The 24,879-nt window shown below is 38.4% G+C and overlaps 1 non-coding gene across 1 annotated transcript; it reads left to right on the top strand.

The window, feature by feature from the left end:
- Positions 1-13,132: 13,132 nt before the first annotated feature.
- On the top strand, positions 13,133-13,236 carry LOC112704595 (small nucleolar RNA R71). The gene has a single exon (XR_003155212.1). It is a non-coding gene; the product is annotated as a small nucleolar RNA R71 (small nucleolar RNA).
- The last annotated feature ends 11,643 nt before the right edge of the window (positions 13,237-24,879 follow it).

The following is a 24,879-nucleotide window of genomic DNA, read 5'->3' as shown; positions in this document are numbered from 1 at the left end:
ACTAAGTGGATAACCAATTCAAAGGGTGTCCCAAACCAACTCAAGAGGGGAGACCTCAAACCAATTGCAAGAGGTTGGCTAGACTTTATTGGGCGTTCCATACTGCCCACTAGCAACCGTTCTGAGGTCACTATCAAGAGAGCAGTGATGATTCATTGCATTATGCTTGGAAAAGAAGTGGAGGTTCATCATGTGATTGCTTGTGAGATCTACACAATTGCAAATAAGAATTTCACTGAAGCCAAATTGGCTTACCCAAGCTTGATCTCCTTGCTCTGTAAAGAGGCTGGGGTAAAGATGGGAGTAGATGAATTCATACCCATTGAACATCCAATCACCAAGAAGTCAATGGAAGGACAAATGCAAGACAACTCTATCAAAAGGAGGGCGCAGGAGTTCCTCCCTGAATTTCCTGAAATTGGCTACTGGGCCAGCCTAGAAGCATCTATCACCAAGTTGCAAGAGACTATGGAGCAACTTAGGGAAGAACAGCAGAATCAGAACTGCATGCTCTGCAAATTGCTGAAGGAACAAGAGAAGCAGGGGCGTGAACTTCAAGAACTGAAACGCCAAAAGTTCTCCCCTCAATTTGAGGGAGCATCCACTTCTCAAAATCAAGGTTGTTGAATCCTAACTCTGTGAAAACCTCTATCATTAGGAGCCTATTTAAATTTTTGTTTGTTTTCTATTTTTGAGTCTTTTTCTTAATTCATAATTAATAAAATTTAAAGTTTATGCCTTAAAGATATGAATGTCCTATGAATCCATCACCTCTCTTAAATGAAAAATGCTTTAATCACAAAAGAACAAGAAGTACAGGATTTCGAATTTATCCTTGAAACTAGTTGAATTAGTTTGATGTGGTGACAATACTTTTTGTTTTCTGAATGAATGCTTGAACAGTGCATATGTCTTTTGAATTTGTTGTTTTGAGAATGTTAAAATTGTTGGCTCTTGAAAGAATGAGGGAAAAAGAGAACTGTTATTGAGGATCTAAAAAAATCATCAGATTGATTCTTGAAGCAAGAAAAAGCAGTGAATACAAAAAAATATTTCGAAAAAAAAAGAAAAAGAAAAAGAAAGAAAAAAAAGAAAGGAATAAAGTTGTGATCCAAGGCAAAAAGAGTGTGCTTAAGAACCCTGGACACCTCTAATTGGGGACTCTAGCAAAGCTGAGTCACAATCTGAAAAGGTTCACCCAATTATGTGTCTGTGGCATGTATGTATCCGGTGGTAATACTGGAAGACAGAGTGCTTTGGGTCACAGCCAAGACTCATACACTAGCTATGTTCAAGAATCATTATACTCAACTAGGAGAATCAATAACACTATCTGAGTTCTGAGTTCCTATAGATGCTAATCATTCTGAACTTCAAAGAAGAAAGTGAGATGCCAAAACTGTTCGGAAGCAAAAAGCTACTAGTCCCGCTCATCTAATTGGAGCTTAGTTTCTTTGATATTTTGGAGTCTATAGTATATTCTCTTCTTTTTATCTTATTTGATTTTCAGTTGCTTGAGGACAAGCAACAATTTAAGTTTGGTGTTGTGATGAGCGGATAATTTGTACGCTTTTTGGCATTGTTTTTAGTATGTTTTTAGTATGATCTAGTTAGTTTTTGGTATATTTTTATTAGTTTTTAGCTAAAATTCACTTTTCTGGACTTTACTATGAGTTTGTGTGTTTTTCTGTGATTTCAGGTATTTTCTGGCTGAAATTGAGGGTCCTGAGCAAAAATCTGATTCAGAGGCTGAAAAGGACTGCAGATGCTGTTGGATTCTGACCTCCCTGCACTCAAAGTGGATTTTCTGGAGCTACAGAAGCCCAATTGGCGCGCTCTCAACGGCGATAGAAAGTAGACATCCTGGGCTTTCCAGCAATGTATAATAGTCCATAATTTGCCCGAGATTTGATGACCCAAACCGGCGTTGCAAATCAGCCTCAGAATTTCCAGCGTTTAACGCTGGAACTGGCATAAAAATTGGAGTTAAACGCCCAAACTGGCATGAAAGCTGGCGTTTAACTCCAGAAAAGGTCCCTACACATAAAAGCTTCAATGCTCAGCCCAAGCACACACTAAGTGGACCCAGAAGTGGATTTTTACGTCATTTACTCATTTCTGTATACCCTAGGTTACTAGTTCACTATTAATAGGATCTTTTGACATTGTATCTGTACCTCATGACACTTTACACGTTTCTTTGTGCACCTTCCACGGCATGAGTCTCTAAACCCCATGGTTGGGGGTGAGGAGCTCTGCTGTGTCTTGATGGATTAATGCAATTACTACTGTTTTTCATTCAATCATGCTTGCTTCTGTTCTAAGATATTACTTGTTCTTAAACCGGATGAATGTGATGATCCGTGACACTCATCATATTCTCAATTACGAACGCGTGCCTGACAACCACCTCCGTTCTACCTTAGATTGAGTTGATATCTCTTGGATTCTTTAACCGGAATCTTCGTGGTATAAGCTAGAACTGATGGCGGCATTCAAGAGAATCCGGAAGGTCTAAACCTTGTCTGTGGTATTCTGAGTAGGATTCAAGGATTGAATGACTGTGACGAGCTTCAAACTCCTAAAGGCGGGGCGTTAGTGACAGACGCAAAAGAATCACTGGATTCTATTCCGGCCTGATTGAGAACTGACAGATGGATAGCCGTGCCGTGACAGGGTGTGATGAACATTTCCACTGAGAGGATGGGAGGTAACCACTGACAACGGTGAAACCCTTGCATACAGCTTGCCATGGAAGGAGCCTTGCGTGCTTGAAGAAGAAGACAGTAGGAAAGCAGAGATTCAGAAGATGAAGCATCTCCAAAACCTCAACCTGTTTTCCCATTACTGCAAAACAAGTACTTATTTCATGTTCTTTTACTTTTCACAATCAATCCTGATAATTTCTGATATCCTGACTAAGATTTATAAGATAACCATAGCTTGCTTCAAGTCGACAATCTCCGTGGGATCGACCCTTACTCACGTAAGGTATTACTTGGACGACCCAGTGCACTTGCTGGTTAGTTGCGCGGAATTGCAAAAGTGTGATTGCAATTTCGTGCACCAATAAACCAGGTCATCTATCTTAGGGGACTTCTACTATAACTAAACACCGCTGTCCCACAGCTTTTACAGCCGATCCTCCATGCAATCCCATTGCCACTGCCTTCCGAACCTCTTCAATCCCAGCAGAAAACACAGGTAATATACAATGCAAGTAAAGCACAAGTAGAAGCATATAAGGCAAATAATTCAGATAGCAAGTAAGCATGTTATTCAATTTGGCAAGCCATTACAAGTAAACAAAGCATACAAACAGATAGAAAATTCATATGATGAATGCCTGCCCTACTGGCTGTGATATCACATTGTCGGTTCAACTGCCAACTCGACACATCTCCATGGAGATGTCGCCCTTCGGATTGCTCATATGAGAACCCTCGAGATATAGTGCCAGGATCACTGTCCAAGTACCAGCGCCTGCACGCCCTATAGATCTGAAGGGATGCGAGTGGGATACTCTTGCCTCACACCTCACATCTCAACGTAAGCAGGATTTACCACCGTCCTTACGCTGCCGCCGCTACCTCGACAGGTGGGATTAACCACCGTCCCTGCCGGGAGTGATAAACCACTATTTTATGATTCATATTGTATTTAATTGTGTGGTTTTATCAAGTCTTCGCCCACTTATTCATATGATTTGCATGTATTTACAATTCCTTTCTAAAAATATTCTATGGTTGAAAACTTGCTTCCTAAAGACCTTTTAGTTGTATGTTTTTATTTTCCTTCATACTATTCGATGTCATGATCTGTGTGCTAAGTGTTTCAAGCTTTATAGGGCAGGAATGGCGTAAGGAATGAAGAGGAAGCATGCAAAAGTGGAAGGAACACAAGGAATTGAGGAGATGACCAGCGAGAAGTCACGCGATCGCATGGCTCATGCGACCGCGCGAAATGGAAGAAATCACAGTGACACGCTCGCGTGCCTGATGCGACTGCACAGATTGGAAGCTGCACGAACGATGTGAATGTGTGGATGATGCGCACGCGTGTTACAAAAAACACTGAGTGACGCAAACGCGTGGACGACGCGGCCGCGTGACGTGCGCGATCTGCAGAATTATAGTCGCTGGCACAGATTTTGGGCCGCATTTCAACCCAGTTCTCGGTCCAGAAAACACAGATTAGAGGCTAGGAGTGGAGCAGAATCAGACATTTAATCATTACTCACAATTTTAGGTTTTAGATGTAGTTTTTAGAGAGAGAGGTTCTTTCCTCTCTCTTAGGATTTAGGATTAGGATTCCTCTTAAAGGATTTAGGATTTCAACTCTTCATCAGGTTCAATATTCCTTTTACTTTATATTTCTCTTTTACTTTCAGATGCTTTAATGCTTGTATTACTTATGTTGCCTATTTGGCTTATGAACTTTTCCATGTTGGCATTGATTTTCTTAATTAATATAATTTGAAGTATTTCAGAATCATGATTGTTTTTCCTTATTTTTAATTTAGATTATTTACTATTGGCTTTGGTTGATTAATTGGTAACTCTTGAGTTATCAAACTCATCGTGATTGATAATTATTATTCTTGCTAATTAATTTAGATTCCTATAACTCTAGTCTTTCCTTAAGGAGTTGACTAGGACTTTAGGTATTAAATTAATTTGTCCACTTAACTGACCTTCATAGTTAGAGGTTGACTTAGTGGGAGCAACAGTATAATTCTCATCACCATTGATAAGGATAACTAGGATAGGACTTCCAGTTTTCATACCTTGCCAAGAGATTTCTTCATTATTAATTTATTAATTTCTGCAATTCATCTATCTTGTTCAAAACCTTTTTAAACCCCAAAAACACTATTTTCCATAACCAATAATAAGAACATCTCCCTGCAATTCCTTGAGAAGACGACCCGAGGTTTGAATACTTCGGTTATCAATTTATTTAGGGTTTGTTACTTGTGACAACCAAAATGTTTGTAAGAAAGGTTGATTGCTTGATTTAGAAACTATACTTGCAACGAGAATTTATTATAACTTCTAAACCATCACTCTTCCGTTCTTCAAAATGGCGCCGTTGCTGGGGAATTGCAAACATGTGCCTTATTATTGGTTATTGTAAATATTTTTCTTTTACTTGTTTATTTGTTTTTGTTCTCCCTTCTTATTTCTGATAACTACTATGAATTCTCACCCCTCTCGCTTTGAGTTTGATTCTACTTTTATTGAAAGGAATGGAAGCTATCACAGGACTATGCATCACAGTCAAAGCAATCAAAGATGGATAGAGCCAAGAGGATCTGATCAACCCTTTAGGCAACAATATCCTCCTAAATATCATAGACAAAGACCATTCTACAATGTATACCAAGCTCATAGATATGGTGGACCCCTTGTAGCTACCAACAAGCCCCACCCTATGCTCAGAGACCATCCTCTCAACATAACTTTGAACCACCACATTCACAAGCTTCTTTTCACCATTCACCACCGTATGATCCTTATCTACCCCAATGCCAATCCAATTACTCCCAAGAAACACCACTACCCTATGCACCATGTCCATATCCATCAAGCCAGGAATCACAGGTTCGCTTCAAAGAATCAGTAGACCAATTTCATGCAACCTTTCATCAACTAGAGCAGGCAATAAATCAATTATCTTCCAGACGTTCAGACACTCAACAAACTCCTATGGCTTCATGTAGAAAATTTAATGAAGAACGTAGCATGAAGGAGACACTAGAAACTCCAGTGGACGGTATAGAGCATAACCCCATACTAGAACAAGTAGAGGAAGCTGTCATTATAGAAAAAGAAGAGTTGGTTGAAGATTTAGGAGATGCCGAACCTCCGCCAGAATCCAGAATTGTGGAGAATTCAGTCGAAGACGTTACAATTGATGTTAAGGAGGATAGTGCACAACCCCCAAAGCAGGCATCCTATGAGGAATTAGACGGAATAACCCAAGACGCAAGTTTTCTTGAGAATGAAAATCACAAGTCAAGTCCTCTTAGTAATGAACTTGCATCCGCAAGTGAATTCTTTGGGATAGAAGAATCTTCCCCAAGTGAATACGAAGATGATGCAGAGGTAGACTTTTCTCAACCTCCCAATTATGACTCAAGTGATGAGGAAGATATCGATGACTTTGATCAAGACATGGTTGAAATTGAAGAAATTTGCAAAGAAGTGAAGGAACTCACAGAAGACCACAAGGGAGCAGCGCTTGCAGAACCACTGGAAACACCTATCCCAAGGCCATTACCACCCAACACAAACTTTAAGTGGGTAAAATCCTTGACCTTTATCTTCAATTTTCCACTTGAATATGGTTTGCTTGAAATAGATGACCAGCTTAGAGCTCTTTGCGGCTTTAAGAGAAAAAGGGGAATGACTCGCACTCAGTGCTGGTTGGTGGATGAAATTGTGATCCATATTCTTTTGTACTTGTATGAAATCATTATTGTGGCACCAGTTGAATTCACAACTCCGTTCAACTAACCAGCAAGTGTACTGGGTCGTCCAAGTAATAAACCTTACGCGAGTAAGGGTCGATCCCACAGAGATTGTTGGTATGAAGCAAGCTATGGTCACCTTGTAAATCTCAGTTAGGCAGATTAAATAGTTTTGGGTTTTGAAAATTAATAATAAATAGAAAATAAAAGGGATAGAAATACTTATGTAAATTAATAGTGGGAATTTCAGATAGGTGTATGGAGATGCTGTGTTCCTCTTGAAACTCTGCTTCACTAATCATTCTTCCTTCAATTCTTCTTATTCCTTTCCATGGCAAGCTGTATGTAGGGCTTCACCATCATCGGTGGCTACTTTCAATCCTCTCGGAAAAATGGTCCTATGCGCTGTCACTGCACGGCTAATCGTTTGGAGGCATCACCCTTGGTTGATGGCTACATCCCATCCTCTCAGTGAAAACGTTCCTATGCTCTGTCACAGCATGGCTAATCATCTGTCGGTTCTCAATCAGGTCGGAATAGAATCCATTGATTCTTTTGCGTCTGTCACTAACGCCCAGCCTTCAGGAGTTTGAAGCTCGTCACAGTCATTCAATACCGGAATCCTACTCGGAATACCACAGACAAGGTGAGACCTTCCGGATTCCCAGGATCCTACTCGGAATACCACAGACAAGGTTAGACTTTCTGGATCCTCATGAATGCCGCCATCTATCTAGCTTATACCACGAAGATTCTGTTGGGGAATCTAAGAGATATGCGCCCGGCCTAAGGTAGAACGGAAGTGGTTGTCAATCACGCGCGTTCATAGGTGAGAATGATGATGAGTGTCACGGATCATCACATTCATCAAAGTTTAGTATAACGTATATCTTGGAATAAGAATAAAAGAGAATTGAATAAAAAGTAATAGTGATTGTATTGAAACTTGAGGTACAGCAGAGCTCCACACCCTTAATCTATGGTGTGCAGAAACTCCACTGTTGAAAATACATAAGTAAAAGGTTCAGGCATGGCCGAATGGCCAGCCCCCTTGAGTGATCAAGAGACCAAATAATCAAAGGCTAAACAGTCAAGAGATTAAACTGTCAAAAGATATCTAATACAATAGTAACTTATCCTATTTATACTAGACTAGCTACTAGGGTTTACATGAGTAAGTAATTGATGCATAAATCCACTTCCGGGGCCCACTTGGTGTATGCTTGGGCTGAGCTTGATCTATCCACGAGCTGAGGCTTCTCTTGGAGTTGAACTCCAAGTTATGACGTGTTTTGGGCGTTCAACTCCGGATCATGATGTTTTTCTGGCGTTTAACTCCAGACAGCAGCATGTACTTGGTGTTCAACGCCAAGTTACGTCGTCAATTTTCGAACAAAGTATGGACTATTATATATTGCTGGAAAGCTCTGGATGTCTACTTTCCAACGCCGTTGAGAGCGCGCCATTTGGAGTTCTGTAGCTCCAGAAAATCCATTTCGAGTGCAGGGAGGTCAGATTCCAACAACATCAACAGTCCTTTTGTCAGCCTTTTTCAGAGTTTTGCTCAAGTCCCTCAATTTCAGCCAGAAATTACCTGAAATCACAGAAAAATACACAAACTCATAGTAAAGTCCAGAAATGTGAATTTAACATAAAAACTAATGAAAACATCCCTAAAAGTAGCTCAAACTTACTAAAAACTACCTAAAAACAATGCCAAAAAGCGTATAAATTATCCGCTCATCACAACACCAAACTTAAATTGTTGCTTGTCCCCAAGCAACTGAAAATCAAATGGGATAAAAAGAAGAGAATATACTATAAATTCCAGAATATCAATGAATATTAATTATAATTAGATGAGCGGGACTTGTAGCTTTTTGCTTCTGAACAGTTTTGGCATCTCACTTTTTCCTTTGAAGTTTAGAGTGATTGGCGTCTCTGGGAACTTAGAATTTTGGATAGTGTTATTGACTTTCCTAGTTAAGCATGTTGATTCTTGAACACAGCTACTTATGAGTCTTGGCTGTGGCCCTAAGCATTTTGTTTTCCAGTATTACCACCGGATACATAAATGCCACAGACACATAACTGGGTGAACCTTCTCAGATTGTGACTTAGCTTTGCTAAAGTCCCCAGTTAGTGGTGTCCAGAGCTCTTAAGCACACTCTTTTGCTTTGGATCACGACTTTAACCACTCAGTCTCAAGCTTTTCACTTGGACCTTCATGACACAAGCACATGGTTAGGGACAGCTTGATTTAGCCGCTTAGGCCTGGATCTTATTTCCTTGGGCCCTCCTATCCATTGATGCTCAAAGCCTTGGATCCTTTTTACCCTTGCCTTTTGGTTTTAAGGGCTATTGGCTTTTTCTACTTGCTTTTTCTTTTTCTTTCTATTTTTTTCGCCACTTCTTCTTTTTTTTTTCACAAGCTTTTGCTTTTTCACTGCTTTTTCTTGCTTCAAGAATCAATTTCATGATTTTTCAGATCCTCAATAACATTTCTCTTTGTTCATCATTCTTTCAAGAGCCAACAATTTTAACACTCATAAACAACAAGATCAAAAATATGCACTGTTCAATCATTCATTCAGAAAACAAAAAGTATTGTCACCACATCAATATAATTAAATTAATTTCAATGATAAATTTGAAATTCATGTACTTCTTGTTCTTTTGAATTAAAACATTTTTCATTTAAGAGAGGTGAAGGGATTAATGGATTTTATTCATAGCTTTAAGGCATGGTTACATACTAATGATCATGAAGTAGAGACACAAAACATAGATAAACACAATATTAAAAACCGAAAACAGAAAGAAATAAAGAACAAGGAATGAATCCACCTTTAGTGGCGTCTTCTTCTTGAAGGTCCAACAATGTCCTTAAGCTCTTCTATGTCCCTTCCTTGCCTTTGTTTCTCCTCCCTCATTGCTCTTTGGCCTTCTCTTATTTCATGGAGAATGATGGAGTGCTCATGATGTTCCACCCTTAATTGTTCCAGATTGTGGCTCAAATCTTCTAAGGAGGTATTGAGTTGCTCCCAATAGTTGTTGGGAGGAAAGTGCATCCCTTGAGGCATCTCAGGGATTTGTTGATGATGAGCTTCCTCATGCCCCTCTTGAGGACCGTGAATGGTCTCTCTTGCTTGCTCCATCCTCTTCTTGGTGATGGGCTTATCCTCTTCAATGGGGATGTCTCCTTCTATGATAACTCCAGCTGAGTAACATTGATGGCAAATAAGGTGAGGGAAGGCTAGCCGTGCCATGGGTGAGGGCTTGTCGGCTATTTTGTAGAGTTCATTGGAGATGACCTCATGAACTTCTACTTCCTCTCCAATCATGATGCTGTGAATCATGATGGCCCGATCCACAGTAACTTCAGATCGGTTGCTAGTAGGAATGATGGAGCGTTGGATGAACTCCAACCATCCTCTAGCCACAGGCTTGAGATCCAGTCTTCTTAGTTGAACTGGCTTGCCTTTGGAGTCTATTCTCCATTGGGCTCCTTCCACACATATGTCCATTAGGACTTGGTCCAACCTTTGATTAAAGTTGACCCTTCTAGTGTAGGGGCGTTCATCTCCTTGCATCATGGGCAAGTGAAACGCCAACCTCACATTTTTCGGACTAAAATCTAAGTATTTCCGCCGAACCATTGTGAGATAATTCTTTGGACTCGGGTTCATACTTTGATCATGGTTCCTAGTGATCCATGCATTGGCATAGAATTCTTGAACCATTAAAATTCCGACTTGTTGCATGGGGTTGGTTAGGACTTCCCAACCTCTTCTTTGGATCTCATGTCGGATCTCCAGATACTCATTCTTCTTGAGCTTGAAAGGGACCTCAGGGATCACCTTCTTCTTTGCCACAACATCATAGAAGTGGTCTTGATGGCTCTTGGAGATGAATCTTTCCATCTCCCATGACTCGGAGGTGGAAGCTTTTGTCTTCCCTTTCCCTTTTCTAGAGGATACTCCGGCCTTAGGTGCCATTGATGGTAATGGAAAAACAAAAAGCTTATGCTTTTACCACACCAAACTTAAAATATTGCTCGCCCACGAGCAAGAAAGAAAAGAAGAGAAGAAGAAGTAGAAGAGAATAGGATAGAGAGGGAGAGAGGTAGGTTCGGCTAAGTGGGAGAAGATGGGTTTGTGTTGTGTGAAAATGAAGTAGAATGGAAGGGTATTTATAGGGAGAGGGGAAGGTGTATGTTCGGCCATTTTGGGTGGGAATGGGTGGGAAATTGAATTTGAATTTTATGAAGGTAGGTGGGGTTTATGGGGAAGAGTGGGTTGATGTGAGTAGTGAATGGGGCAATCGGGAAGAGGAATTGAGGTGATTGGTGAGGAGTGTTGGGAAGTGTGACATGGGGAGTAGGAGAGTGTGATTAGGATTAGGAGAGTGTAATTAGGGAATATGGTAGGTGGGGATCCTGTGGGGTCCACAGATCCTGAGGTGTCAAGGAATTCCATCCCTGCACCAAATAGGCATGTAAAATGCCTTTGCACACCATTCTGCCGTTTAAACGCCCATTGGTGCACGTTCTGGGCGTTCAACGCCCATGTAAAGCATGTTTCTGGCATTGAACGCCAGTTTCATGCTTGTTACTGGCGTTCAGCGCCAGCTTTTCTCCTCTAGGCACATTCCTGGCGTTCAGCGCCAGAATGTTGCTTGTTTCTGGCGTTCAGCGCCAGAATGATGCTCTGTTCTGGCGTTGAACGCCGGCCAGATGCATCTTACTGGCGTTGAACGCCAGCCTGTGCGTCCTCCAGGGTGTGATTTTTTTCTTCTGCTGTTTTTGATTCTGTTTTTAATTTTTATGATTTTTTCGTGACTCCTCATGATCATGTACCTAATAAAACACAAAATAACAATAAAATAAAAATTAGATAAATAAAATTGGGTTGCCTCCCAACAAGCGCTTCTTTAATGTCTTAGCTTGACAGTGGCTCTCATGGAACCACAAAGGTGATCAAGTCAATGTTGTATAGTCCCAATACCAAACTTAGAGTTTGGATATGGGATCTTAACACCAAACTTAGAGTTTGGTTGTGGCTTCACAACACCAAACTTAAAGTTTGACTTTGGGGCTCTTCTTGACTCTGAACTGAGAGAAGCTCCTCATGCTTACTCTCTTTTGCCACAGAGGGATGGCCATGTGTCTTAAACACAAGGTAGTCCCCATTCAATTGAAGGACTAACTCATCTCTGTTGACATCTATTACAGCTCCTGCTGTGGCTAGGAAAGGTCTTCCAAGGATGATGCAATCATCCTCTTCCTTCCTAGTGTCTAAGATTATGAAATCAGCAGGGATGTAAAGGCCTTCAACCTTTACTAACACGTCCTCTACTATTCCATAAGCTTGTCTCAAGGACTTGTCTGCCAATTGTAATGAGAACAAGGCAGGTTGTACCTCAATGATCCCCAGCTTCTCCATTATAGAGAGTGGCATAAGATTTATCCCTGACCCCAGATCACATAGAGCTTTTTCAAAGCTCATAGTGCCTATGGTACAAGGTATTAAGAACTTGCCAGGATCTTGTTTCTTTTGAGGTAGAGTTTTCTGAATCCAAGTATCTAGTTCACTAATGAGCAAGGGAGGTTCACTTTCCCAAGTCTCATTACCAAACAACTTGGCATTCAGCTTCATGATAGCTCCTAAGTATTGAGCAATTTGCTCTCCAGTCACATCTTCATCCTCTTCAGAGGAAGAATAGTCTTCAGAGCTCATGAATGGCAGAAGGAGATTTTATGGAATCTCTATGGTCTCTATATGAGCCTCAGATTCCTTTGGATCCTTAATAGGAAACTCCTTCTTGCTTGAGGGACGTCCCAGGAGGTCTTCCTCACTAGGATTTTCGTCCTCCTCCTCCCTTGTGCATTTGGCCACATTGATCACATCAATGGCCTTGCACTCTCCTTTTGGATTCTCTTCTGTATTGCTTGGGAGAATACTGGGAGGAGTTTCAATGACTTTCTTACTCAGCTGGCCCACTTGTGCCTCCAGATTTCTAATGGAGGATCTTGTTTCACTCATGAAACTGAAAGTGGCTTTTGACAGATCAGAGACTATATTGGCTAAATTAGAAGTATTTTGTTCAGAGTTCTCTGTCTGTTGCTGAGAAGATGATGGATATGGCTTGCTATTGCCCAGCCTATTGCGTCCACCATTGTTGAAACCTTGTTGAGGTTTTTGTTGATCCTTCCATGAGAAATTTGGATGATTTCTCCATGATGAGTTATAGGTGTTTCCATAGGGTTCACCCATGTAATTAACCTCTGCCATGGCAGGGTTCTCAGGATCATAAGCTTCTTCAGAAGCTGCCTCTCTAGTACTGTTGGATGCATGTTGCCATCCATTCAGATTTTGAGAGATCATGTTGACTTGTTGAGTCAACACTTTGTTCTGAGCCAATATGGCATTCAGAGCATCTATTTCAAGAACTCCTTTCTTCTGAGGTATCCCATTATTCACGGAATTCCTCTCAGAAGTGTACATGAACTGGTTATTTGCAACCATGTCAATGAGTTCTTGAGCCTCTTCAGGCGTTTTCTTTAGGTGAATGGATCCACCTGCAGAATGGTCCAATGACATTTTCGAAAATTCAGAGAGACCATAATAGAATATATCTAATATGGTCCATTCTGAAAACATGTCAGATGGACATCTTTTGGTCAGCTGCTTGTATCTTTCCCAAGCTTCATAGAGGGATTCACCATCTTTTTGTTTGAAGGTTTGAATATCCACTCTCAGCTTGCTCAGCTTTTGAGGAGGAAAGAAATTATCCAAGAAGGCAGTGACCAGCTTCTCCCAGGAGTCCGGGATATCCTTAGGTTGTGAATCCAACCATATTCTAGCTCTGTCTCTTACAGCAAAAGGGAAAAGCATGAGTCTGTAGACTTCAGGATCAACTCCATTCGTCTTTACAGTCTCACAGATCTGCAAGAACTCAGTTAAAAACTGATAAGGATCTTCAGATGGAAGTCCATAAAACTTGCAGTTTTGTTGCATTAAGGCAACTAGCTGAGGTTTCAGCTCAAAGTTATTGGCTCCAATGGCAGGAATGGAGATGCTTCTTCCATCAAACTTGGACGTTGGCTTTGTGAAGTCACCAAGCATTCTCCTTGCATTATTATTATTTTCGGCTGCCATCTCCTTCTCTTGTTCGAAAATTTCTGAAAGGTTGTTTCTGGATTGTTGTAATTTAGCTTCTCTTAATTTTCTCTTCAGAGTCCTTTCAGGTTCTGGATCAATTTCAACAAGAGTGCCTTTTTCCCTGTTCCTGCTCATATGAAAGAGAAGAAAACAAGAAAAGAAAGAGGAATCCTCTATGTCACAGTATAGAGATTCCTTTATGTTAGTAGAAGAAGAAAAGGGTAGAAGAATCCAAACACAAGGGATATATGATGTTCGGATTTTTAGATGAAGAGAGGTGAAGAGAAGTGTTAGTAATTAATTAATTAAATAGAAGAAGAAAAGAGAGGGGAAATTTCGAAAATAATTTTTGAAAAAGGAGTTAGTAATTTTCGAAAATTAAATATAAAATAAGATTTAAAACTTAAAACAATTAAAAAGAAATTTTTGAAAAGGGGTGAGATATTTTCGAAAATTAGAGAGGGAAAGAGTAGTTAGGTGGTTTTGAAAAAGATAAGAGACAAACAAAAAGTTAGTTAGTTGATTGATAAAGATTTTAAAATAAAATTTTAAAAAGATGAGGAGATAAGAAGTTAGATAAGATATTTTGAAATCAAATTTTGAAAAAGATAAAATTTTTGAAAAAGATCAAATAAAAGATAAAAAGATTTAATTCAAAAATTTTTGAAATTATTTACTTCACTAACAAGAAAGTACAAGATAAGATTCTAGAACTTAAAGATTGAACCTTTCTTAACAAGAAAGTAACAAACTTCAAATTTTTGAACCAATCACATTAATTATTAGTGAATTTTCGAAAATATGATATAAAGATAAGAAAAATATTTTGAAAATATTTTTGAAAAATATTTTTGAAATTTTCGAAAATTAAAAAAAAATGAAAAAGATATGATTTTTGAAAAGGATTTTAAAAAAATAAGATTTTTAAAATTGAAATTTTGACTTGAATTGTAGAAACAACTAATTTTAAAAATTTTTGACTAAGTCAACTCAAATTTTCGAAAATTATGAGAAAAATAAGGAAAAGATATTTTTTGATTTTTTGAATTTTTAATTATGAGAAAGAAAAACACAAACATGACCCAAAACATGAAAATTTTGGATCAAAACACTTAATGCATGCAAGAACACTATGAATGTCAAGATGAACACCAAGAACACTTTGAAGATCATGATGAACATCAAGAACATATTTTTGAAAAATTTTTGATGCAAAGAAAACATGCAAGACACCAAACTTAGAAATCTTTAATGCATGGAAAATATGAATGCAAAGATGCACATGAAAAACAACAAACAACACAAAACAAGAAATCATCAAGATCAAACAAGAAGACTTGTCAAGAACAACTCGAAGATCATGAAGAACACTATGAATGCATGAGATTTTCGAAAAAATGCAAGAAAAATTTTAAAAGCATGCAATTGACACCAAACTTAAAAATTAACACAAGACTCAAACAAGAAACACAAAATATTTTTTATTTTTATGATTTTCTAATTTTTTTGGATTTTTATTAAAAAAAAATTTTTTTCGAAAATATTCTTTAGAAAAACGAAAAAGAAAAGAAAAATTTTGAAAAAGATTTTTGAAAAGAAAATTACCTAATCTGAGCAACAAGATGAACCGTCAGTTGTCCATACTCGAACAATCCCCGGCAATGGCGCCAAAAACTTGGTGGACGAAATTGTGATCCATATTCTTTTGTACTTGTATGAAATCATTATTGTGGCACCAGTTGAATTCACAACTCCGTTCAACTAACCAGCAAGTGTACTGGGTCGTCCAAGTAATAAACCTTACGCGAGTAAGGGTCGATCCCACAGAGATTGTTGGTATGAAGCAAGCTATGGTCACCTTGTAAATCTCAGTTAGGCAGATTAAATAGTTTTGGGTTTCGAAAATTAATAATAAATAGAAAATAAAAGGGATAGAAATACTTATGTAAATTAATAGTGGGAATTTCAGATAGGTGTATGGAGATGCTGTGTTCCTCTTGAAACTCTGCTTCACTAATCGCTCTTCCTTCAATTCTTCTTATTCCTTTCCATGGCAAGCTGTATGTAGGGCTTCACCATCATCGGTGGCTACTTTCAATCCTCTCGGGAAAATGGTCCTATGCGCTGTCACTGCACGGCTAATCGTCTGGAGGCATCACCCTTGGTTGATGGCTACATCCCATCCTCTCAGTAAAAACGTTCCTATGCTCTGTCACAGCACGGCTAATCATCTGTCGGTTCTCAATCAGGTCGGAATAGAATCCATTGATTCTTTTGCGTCTGTCACTAACGCCCAGCCTTCAGGAGTTTGAAGCTCGTCACAGTCATTCAATACCGGAATCCTACTCGGAATACCACAGACAAGGTTAGACTTTCCGGATCCTCATGAATGCCGCCATCTATCTAGCTTATACCACGAAGATTCTGTTGGGGAATCTAAGAGATATGCGCCCGGCCTAAGGTAGAACGGAAGTGGTTGTCAATCACGCGCGTTCATAGGTGAGAATGATTATGAGTGTCACGGATCATCACATTCATCAAAGTTAAGTATAACGTATATCTTGGAATAAGAATAAAAGAGAATTGAATAAAAAGTAATAGTGATTGTATTAAAACTTGAGGTACAGCAGAGCTCTACACCCTTAATCTACGGTGTGCAGAAACTCCACTGTTGAAAATACATAAGTAAAAGGTTCAGGCATGGCCGAATGGCCAGCCCCCTTGAGTGATCAAGAGACCGAATAATCAAAGGCTAAACAGTCAAGAGATTAAACTGTCAAAAGATGTCTAATACAATAGTAACTTATCCTATTTATACTAGACTAGCTACTAGGGTTTACATGAGTAAGTAATTGATGCATAAATCCACTTCCGGGGCCCACTTGGTGTATGCTTAGGCTGAGCTTGATCTATCCACGAGCTGAGGCTTCTCTTGGAGTTGAACTCCAAGTTATGACGTGTTTTGGGCGTTCAACTCCGGATCATGACGTTTTTCTGGCGTTTAACTCCAGACAGCAGCATGTACTTGGCATTCAACGCCAAGTTACGTCGTCAATTTCCGAACAAAGTATGAACTATTATATATTGCTGGAAAGCTCTGGATGTCTACTTTCCAACGCCGTTGAGAGCGCACCATTTGGAGTTCTGTAGCTCCAGAAAATCCATTTTGAGTGCAGGGAGGTCAGATTCCAACAGCATCAGCAGTCCTTTTGTCAGCCTTTTTCAGAGTTTTGCTCAAGTCCCTCAATTTCAGCCAGAAATTACCTGAAATCACAGAAAAATACACAAACTCATAGTAAAGTCCAGAAATGTGAATTTAACATAAAAACTAATAAAAACATCCCTAAAAGTAGCTCAAACTTACTAAAAACTACCTAAAAACAATGCCAAAAATCGTATAAATTATCCGCTCATCACTGGTATGCAAGATTCAATGAGGTTTCACACTTCAATTTGAGGCGCAAGAATTGGTGTCAAGTTCAATTGAATGGATCTCAAAAGTTGTTTGGTCACTGCAGTGAGAATTCAAATTACTTACCACCTGGCTGGAAAAATGTAGATCAAAACAAAGACGGGTGTAGAAGAAAAGTTTGGGATCCTGGAGTCTGTTCTGACATTCAACACCCCGGGAGCCTTGAAGCCTGTTTAAACTCACCTAAGGGCTTTACATGCCTCATTTGGGACTCTGAAGGCTGTTGGAATTCCAAACATTGGTGGAGATTCCTAGATCAGTACAAGCATAAGCCACCATGAGAAGGAGCTCATCAAATGTCCAACTTAAGGACTTTAACTAAAAGTGCTAGGTGGGAGACAACCCACCATGGTATGATCGTCCCTTTTTCATTTTAGTCTATTTTTGAATTTTGTTTGAACCTGAAAGTTTTGCATAACATTCATTGCATTTTGCATTCTGCATACTGCATAAAAAATAAAATAAAATAAAATAAAAACAAAAAAAATTTCGCACGCGACGCGCCAGCGTCGCCAACGCGTCCGCGTCATAGGTGCGTTGGGAAGAAAACAAAATTGAATAGAGAGTCACGCAAAAGCGCGGCTAGAAGCGTGCCTTTGGCACACATTGGTCCACGTGACCGCGTCGATGACGCGTCTGCGTCATGTGGAAAAAACGCCTCCCACGAGTCCGCATCACCCACGCGAATGCGTCCCTCAAAATCGACGAAAAGGGTGTATGGCCGAAAGTTGAGCTAGAATTGGGCTGGACTCGTGCTAGAAGCACAAGCCCTGCCACGCGTACGCGTGCGCCACGCGTCCGCGCCGTTTTCAAATTTAAGCCATCCACGCGATCGCGTCAACCACGCAACCGCGTCACCCAAAGATTTGGCAATATGAGTTTCAAACAGAGAGTTGCGCGACCGCGAGGCTGCCCTCGCGCTAATAGCACAAATCGATCCACGTGACCACGTAGATGACGCGTCCGCGTCATTTCATAGAAGCGCTATCCGCGCGAACGCGTCACTCACGCGTCCGCATCACCAGCGCCGCATAGCCTATCCAAATCAGTCAAATATCTTATCTTTTCTTCCTTAAATCTAAATCTTTTCTTTCCCTTCTTATTTCTTTCTTCCTTCCTTTCTTTTTCTTTCTTTTTCTTTTATTTGGTGTTGGAAATTTATTTCGGTAATTATTTTCCATATTTTGCTTGTGAATTATTAAGGAATTGTTTGACAATTATATATTGCTTTTTATAGGGTTGCTTGCATGTTCAATTTAACACTTTCAATAACTTATTTACCATGCATGCTAAGTGTTTATGAAAAAGCCCGTATGGCATTATGCATTCTTCATTAGTCTATCCTTCTACTCTAATGCCTGTTTTTCACAAAACCCTTTCCACTATTTTATTAATAGAATATCATTGTCAATACAAACATTATTGTTTGTTTCTTACGACTAATAATACATTATGGCTTTTAATGCTTGATGTATGCTACTCATGCCTTTGCCAGCATGCCAATAAACATCTTGCATCTAATTGCCTCAATTTATCATGCCCTGTTTCCATTGTTGTCCTAATTTCATGGAGTCGCGACCATGTGTTAACGATATTCTTCTTTACTTTGGCATGATTATCACTCATATTGCCCTCCTCTCTGCTCTATCCCTTTGACTTAATGTCCCTTACTCTTCTCCCTTTTCAGGATGGCCACCAGGAAAGGTAAAGAGAAAGACTCTACTAAGAGCACCAGCTGAGGAACCACAACCCCCGCCCACCTGTACAGCTTTGCATGCACCGAGGATGGTACACTCTTTAAGTGTGGGAAGGTCGATACCAATCTCCGTGGGTTAGTACCTTCCTGTCTCAACACCAACGTTTAAATTAGTTGTTGCATTTGCATGTTTATTTGATTTTGTGCATATATTACCATTACTTGGTTGAAGTAATATTTTCTTTTTCAAGAAACTTTTTATAGTATTTCACTAATTTAAATTAAAAACTTTTTGACAAACTTGTTTGAAGAAATATTATTTTGGAACATTATTTAGAGCTCGAACACACAAAACTAGTGAGATTTTGAGCCTACTTGATTGGTTGCATTTTACCAACCAATATTTTATTTTTGGTGTGTGTTTTTCTCTCTAAAATTGTGATCTTTGTCTTGCTTAATTCTATATTTCCATTATTTGATGTATGCATACACTTATATGATTGAGGCCTTATTTCACTGAGCTTACATACCCATATGGCCTTACCTTTTATTATCCTTTGCAAACCAATGTTGAGCCTATTTTACCCCTTGTTCTTTACTTTAGCTAATCACTAACTCTAAACGGAAAACAAAATGTCCTTAATTTGAATTCTTGATTAGCTTAGACTAGTGATAGTGCTCATGAATTAAGTGTGGGAAAAGTGAGTTTGGAAACGTTTCGTTTGAGAATTGAGAATGTTAGACTTTGTGTGAAAATGTGAAAAATGTTAAGAACATGTTTATGCATTCAAAACCTTAATCATATGCATTGAAAAAAAATTATTAAGAAAAGAAAAATAGAAAAAAAAGAGAAAAAAGAAAAGAAAAATAAAAAAGGGACAAAATGCCCCAAAGTAAATGGCAATAGGAATGCATATGTACTGTACTCAAAACTTGGAATGCATAAATATGTAGTAAATGCAGTTAATGGGTAGTTATTGATTTTATATTACATGGATTGTCCTAAGTTAGGTGGAAAGTTTATGTTAATTAAGGATTCAGATTTTAGTCCACTTGGCCAAATACAATCCTACCTTGACCCTAACCCCATTATAACCCTTAAAAGACCTCTTGATTTGTGTATTGGTGCATTAAATTTTTTGTTGATTATTAGATGAAAAGCAAGCTATAGAAAGCAATATTAGTAGAGAATTGAGAGAATTGACCCTAGACTTGAGAGTTAGAATGATATACACTACCATTAAGGGTTCAGTGCTTAATTCTATGTTCCCTGGTTTCATGAGCTATCTTCTTCTTGCAAGTTATTTGTTCTTCATTTTTATGATTTGAATTAGTGAAATCCAGTTCATGCATGTTCTTGAAAGATTTATTTACCTTGACCAAGTAGGTAGAAACATTTTGCATTTAGTTGCATTCATATAGATAGGTTGCATTTCATACATCCTACCATTCTGTCTTCACTCCTTTATAGCTTCTCTTGAGCTTAGCATGAGGGCATGCTAATGTTTAAGTGTGGGGAGGTTGATAAACCACTATTTTATGATTCATATTGTATTTAATTGTGTGGTTTTATCAAGTCTTCGCCCACTTATTCATATGATTTGCATATATTTACAATTCCTTCCTAAAAATATTCTATGATTGAAAACTTGCTTCCTAAAGACCTTTTAAATGTATGTTTTTATTTTCCTTCGTACCATTCGATGCCGTGATCTATGTGCTAACTGTTTCAGGCTTCATAGGGCATGAATGGCGTAAGAAATGAAGAGGAAGCGTGCAAAAGTGGAAGGAACACAAGGAATTGAGGAGATGACCAGCAGGAAGTTGCGCAGTCGCATGGCTCACGCGACCGCGTGAAATGGAAGAAATCACAGTGACGCTGATGAGCGGATATTTTATACGCTTTTGGGGGTAATTTCATGTAGATTTTAGTATGTTTTAGTTAGTTTTTAGTATAATTTTATTAGTTTTTAGGCAAAATTCATATTTCTGGACTTTACTATGAGTTTGTGTGTTTTTCTATAATTTCAGGTATTTTTTGGATGAAATTGAGGGAGCTGAGCAAAAATCTGATTTAGGCTGAAAAAGGATTGCTGATGTTGTTGGATTCTGACCTCCCTGCACTCGGAATGGATTTTTTGGAGCTACAGGAGTTTAATTGGCGTGCTCTCAATTGGGTTGGAAAGTAGACATCCAGGGCTTTCCAGAAATATATAATAGTGCATACTTTGTGCAAAGATAGATGACGTAAATTGGCGTTCAACGCCAGTTCCATGTTGCAGTCTGGCCTTCAGCGTCAGAAACAGGTTGCAAGTTAGAGTTCAACGCCAGAAACAAGTTACAACCTGGCGTTCAACTCCAGAAATAGCCTAGGCACGTGAGAAGCTTAAGTCTCAGCCCCAGCACACACCAAGTGGGCCCCAGAAGTGGATTTCTGCACCAATTATCTTAGTTTACTCATTTTCTGTAAACCTATGTTACTAGTTTAGTATTTAAACAACTTTTAGAGACTTATTTTGTATCTCATGACATTTTTAGATCTGAATTTTATACTCTTTGACGGCATGAGTCTCTAAACTCCATTGTTGGGGGTGAGGAGCTCTGCAGCGTCTCGATGAATTAATGCAATTACTTCTGTTTTCCATTCAAACATGCTTGTTCTTATCTAAGATGTTCATTCGCGCTTCACTATGAAGAAGGTGATGATCCGTGACACTCATCACCATCCTCAATCCATGAACGTGTGCCTGAAAATCACCTCCGTTCTACATCAGATTGAATGAGTATCTCTTAGATTCCTTAATCAAAATCTTCGTGGTATAAGCTAGAATTGATGGCGGCATTAATAAGAATCCGGAAAGTCTAAACCTTGTCTGTGGTATTCCGAGTAGGATTCTAGGATTGGATGAATGTGACGAGCTTTAAACTCGCGAGTGTTAGGCGTGATGACAAATGCAAAAGAATCAATGGATTCTATTCCGACATGATCGAGAACCAACAGATGATTAGCCGTGCTGTGACAGAGCATTTGGACCATTTTCACTGAGAGGGTGGGAAGTAACCATTGACAACGGTGACACCCTACATACAGCTTGCCATGGAATGAGCCTTGCGTGTGTGAAGAGGAGTATAAGAGAAAAGCTGAAATAAAGAGGACAAAGCATCTCCAAAACCCCAACATATTCTCCATTATTGCACAATAAGTATTTATTTTATGCCCTTTGACTTTTTACAATTAAAATGAAAGAACCCTTTTGGCATCCTGACTAAGATCAACAAGATAACTATAGCTTGCTTCAAGCCAACAATCTCCGTGGGATTCGACCCTTACTCACGTAAGGTATTACTTGGACGACCCATTGCACTTGCTGGTTAGTTGTGCGGATTGCAAAAAGTGTGATTGCAATTTCATGCACCAAGTTTTTGGCGCCGTTGCCGGGGATTATTTGAGTTTGAACAACTAAGGGTTTATTTTGTTGCTTAGATTAGGAATAGAGTATTGTTGCTATAGAGTCATTAAATCTGAGTCCTTTATTTTCTTTTCAAAAATTTTCAAAATTATTATTTTTCTTTATCAATTTTCAATTTTTTTGTGAGTTTAGTGTTTTGTTCTAAGTTTGGTGTCAATTGCATATTTTATATTTTCCTTTTAATTTTTCGAATTTATGTTCTTTATTCTTCTTTGATTTTCAAGTTGTTCTTGTTTATTTTTCTTGTTTGATCTTCTGTTTTTCTTGTCCTGTGTCTTTTCTTGTTTTTCTTGTGTTTTTTTTTCCAAAGCATTAGTCTTCCAAATATATATATATATATATATATATATATATATATCTTCAAAACAAGTGTTACATTTACAGCTCAATTGGCTAGAGTATTGGTTTATGTTCTTGGTAATTGGGTATCTTCTTTTTTAAAATCTTTTTCAAAAATAATTTTTCTTGATTAATCTTGTGCTAAACTTTCAGTTTGCTGTTTTCTTGTTAATATTTTTATAATTTTTGAAAATTTTATTGAAGTTTTCTAAAAATTTTAAGTTTGGTGTTCTTTCTTTTGTTCTTATTGTTCTTGTGAATCTTCAAAGTGTTCTTGAGTCTTCTTTGTGTTTTGATCTTAAAATTTTAAGTTTGGTGTTCTTTGGTGTTTTCCCTCCAAAATTTTCGAAAACAAGGAGCATTAATATAATTTGAGGTATTTCAGACTCATGATTATTTTTCCTTATTTTTAATTTAGATTATTTACTATTGGCTTTGGTTCATTAATTGGTAACTCTTGAGTTATCAAACTCATCGTGATTGATAATTATTATTCTTGCTGATTAATTTAGATTCCTATAACTCTAGTCTTTCCTTAAGGAGTTGACTAGGACTTTAGGTATTAAATTAATTTGTCCACTTAACTGACCTTCGTAGTTAGAGGTTGACTTACTGGAAGCAACAGTATAATTCTCATCACCATTGATAAGGATAACTAGGATAGGACTTCCAGTTTTCATACCTTGCCAAGAAATTTCTTCATTATTAATTTATTAATTTCTACAATCCATCTCTCTTGTTCAAAACCTTTTTAAACCCCAAAAACACTGTTTTCCATAACCAATAATAAGAACACCTCCCTGCAATTCCTTGAGAAGACGACCGAGGTTTGAATAATTCGATTATCAATTTATTTAGGGGTTTGTTACTTGTGACAACCAAAACGTTTGTAAGAAAGGTTGATTGCTTGGTTTAGAAACTATACTTGCAACGAGAATTTATTATAACTTCTAAACCATCAATCTTCAGTTCTTCAGGGCGCATAGCGTCTCTTAATCTTAGTAAAAACATTATTTCAGTGATTTTCAAAAAGCATTTTTAGTATACAGAGATCCATCATCTCAATCCAAGTCCCCGACTTATCTCCACCACTGTCCATTCACAATTTAGTTTCCGAACATCAACAAATCATAATTTCTCATCTCATATATCCAACACCCTTTATATGACATCAAACCATCCTCAACTCCCAAGAAACCTAGGCCTCCGTTTGCTAAGACTCAAAACCAAGCCCAAAAGTCTTAAAATGGTGTCATAGAAGCTTACAAATTTGTTGGGAAGGTAAACTAGTTGAAAAACGAGTAAATTTGAGAAACAAGACGTGTGCGGCCACACAGGGGTCTGTGCGTGCGCACGCTTGGAAATTTTAAAATGTGTGCGTACGCATAGGCGTGTGCGTACGCATAGGGGTGTGCGTACGCACAGGTGGCAAAACTTACATAATCTGTTCACTCGCACAACCTGTGCCAGCGCCCCTAACAGAATGGCCTTCCCAACGTGTGCGTCTGCATAGGCCTGTGCGTCCGCACAGGTTGAAATTTTCTCTTAGATATGTGCGCGCACAACTGTGTTAGCGCGGCAACCAGAACGCACACAGATCAAAATTTCCACAGGGTGTGCGCCCGCACAAGGGTGTGTGTCCGCACATATCAGAAATCATGAAATTCTGCAACTTTGCAAAATTTCAGATTTTTAACACCAACTTTGAATGATCATAACTTCCTCTACAAAATTCCAAATTTTGCAAACTTTATATCGATTTAAAGGGTTTTCAAAGATCTTTATTTCTAAATAAATTTCAATCAATTTCAAAAGCCAAGGCAAAAGTTATGATCAAACAAAGTTTACCAAAAAGCTAATATTACCAAACTTCACAATTTCCTCATTCTCTTACCATACACCTTCCAAAACCATACCAAACCATTCAAAACCCCACTTTTCATCAAGATTGACCTTTGTATCATATTACATTCAATCATACCACATTTTCTTTCACATTTCATTATCCAAAATCTCAATCATAACATATACAACATATCCACCAATCATTATCATATCATCATTAATTCTCATCATCAACCCAACCATGATTTCAATTCAATACTTAACAATACTCATTCATAAACATCCATCATATCTCAACTTCATCATTTAAAAACAACATCAAATTGTTATACCTCATCAACACAAACAATCATCAACAACATAAAATTTCCAAACCTATCCTATGGGTCACTAGCCTAAGTGTCCATGAATATTATATACTA

Source organism: Arachis hypogaea, chromosome 7 (genome assembly GCF_003086295.3).
Source record: "Arachis hypogaea cultivar Tifrunner chromosome 7, arahy.Tifrunner.gnm2.J5K5, whole genome shotgun sequence".
Classification (NCBI taxonomy): Eukaryota; Viridiplantae; Streptophyta; class Magnoliopsida; order Fabales; family Fabaceae; genus Arachis; species Arachis hypogaea.
The sequence above is the reverse complement of the archived record's forward strand: the minus strand, read 5'-3'. Positions and strand labels throughout refer to the sequence as shown.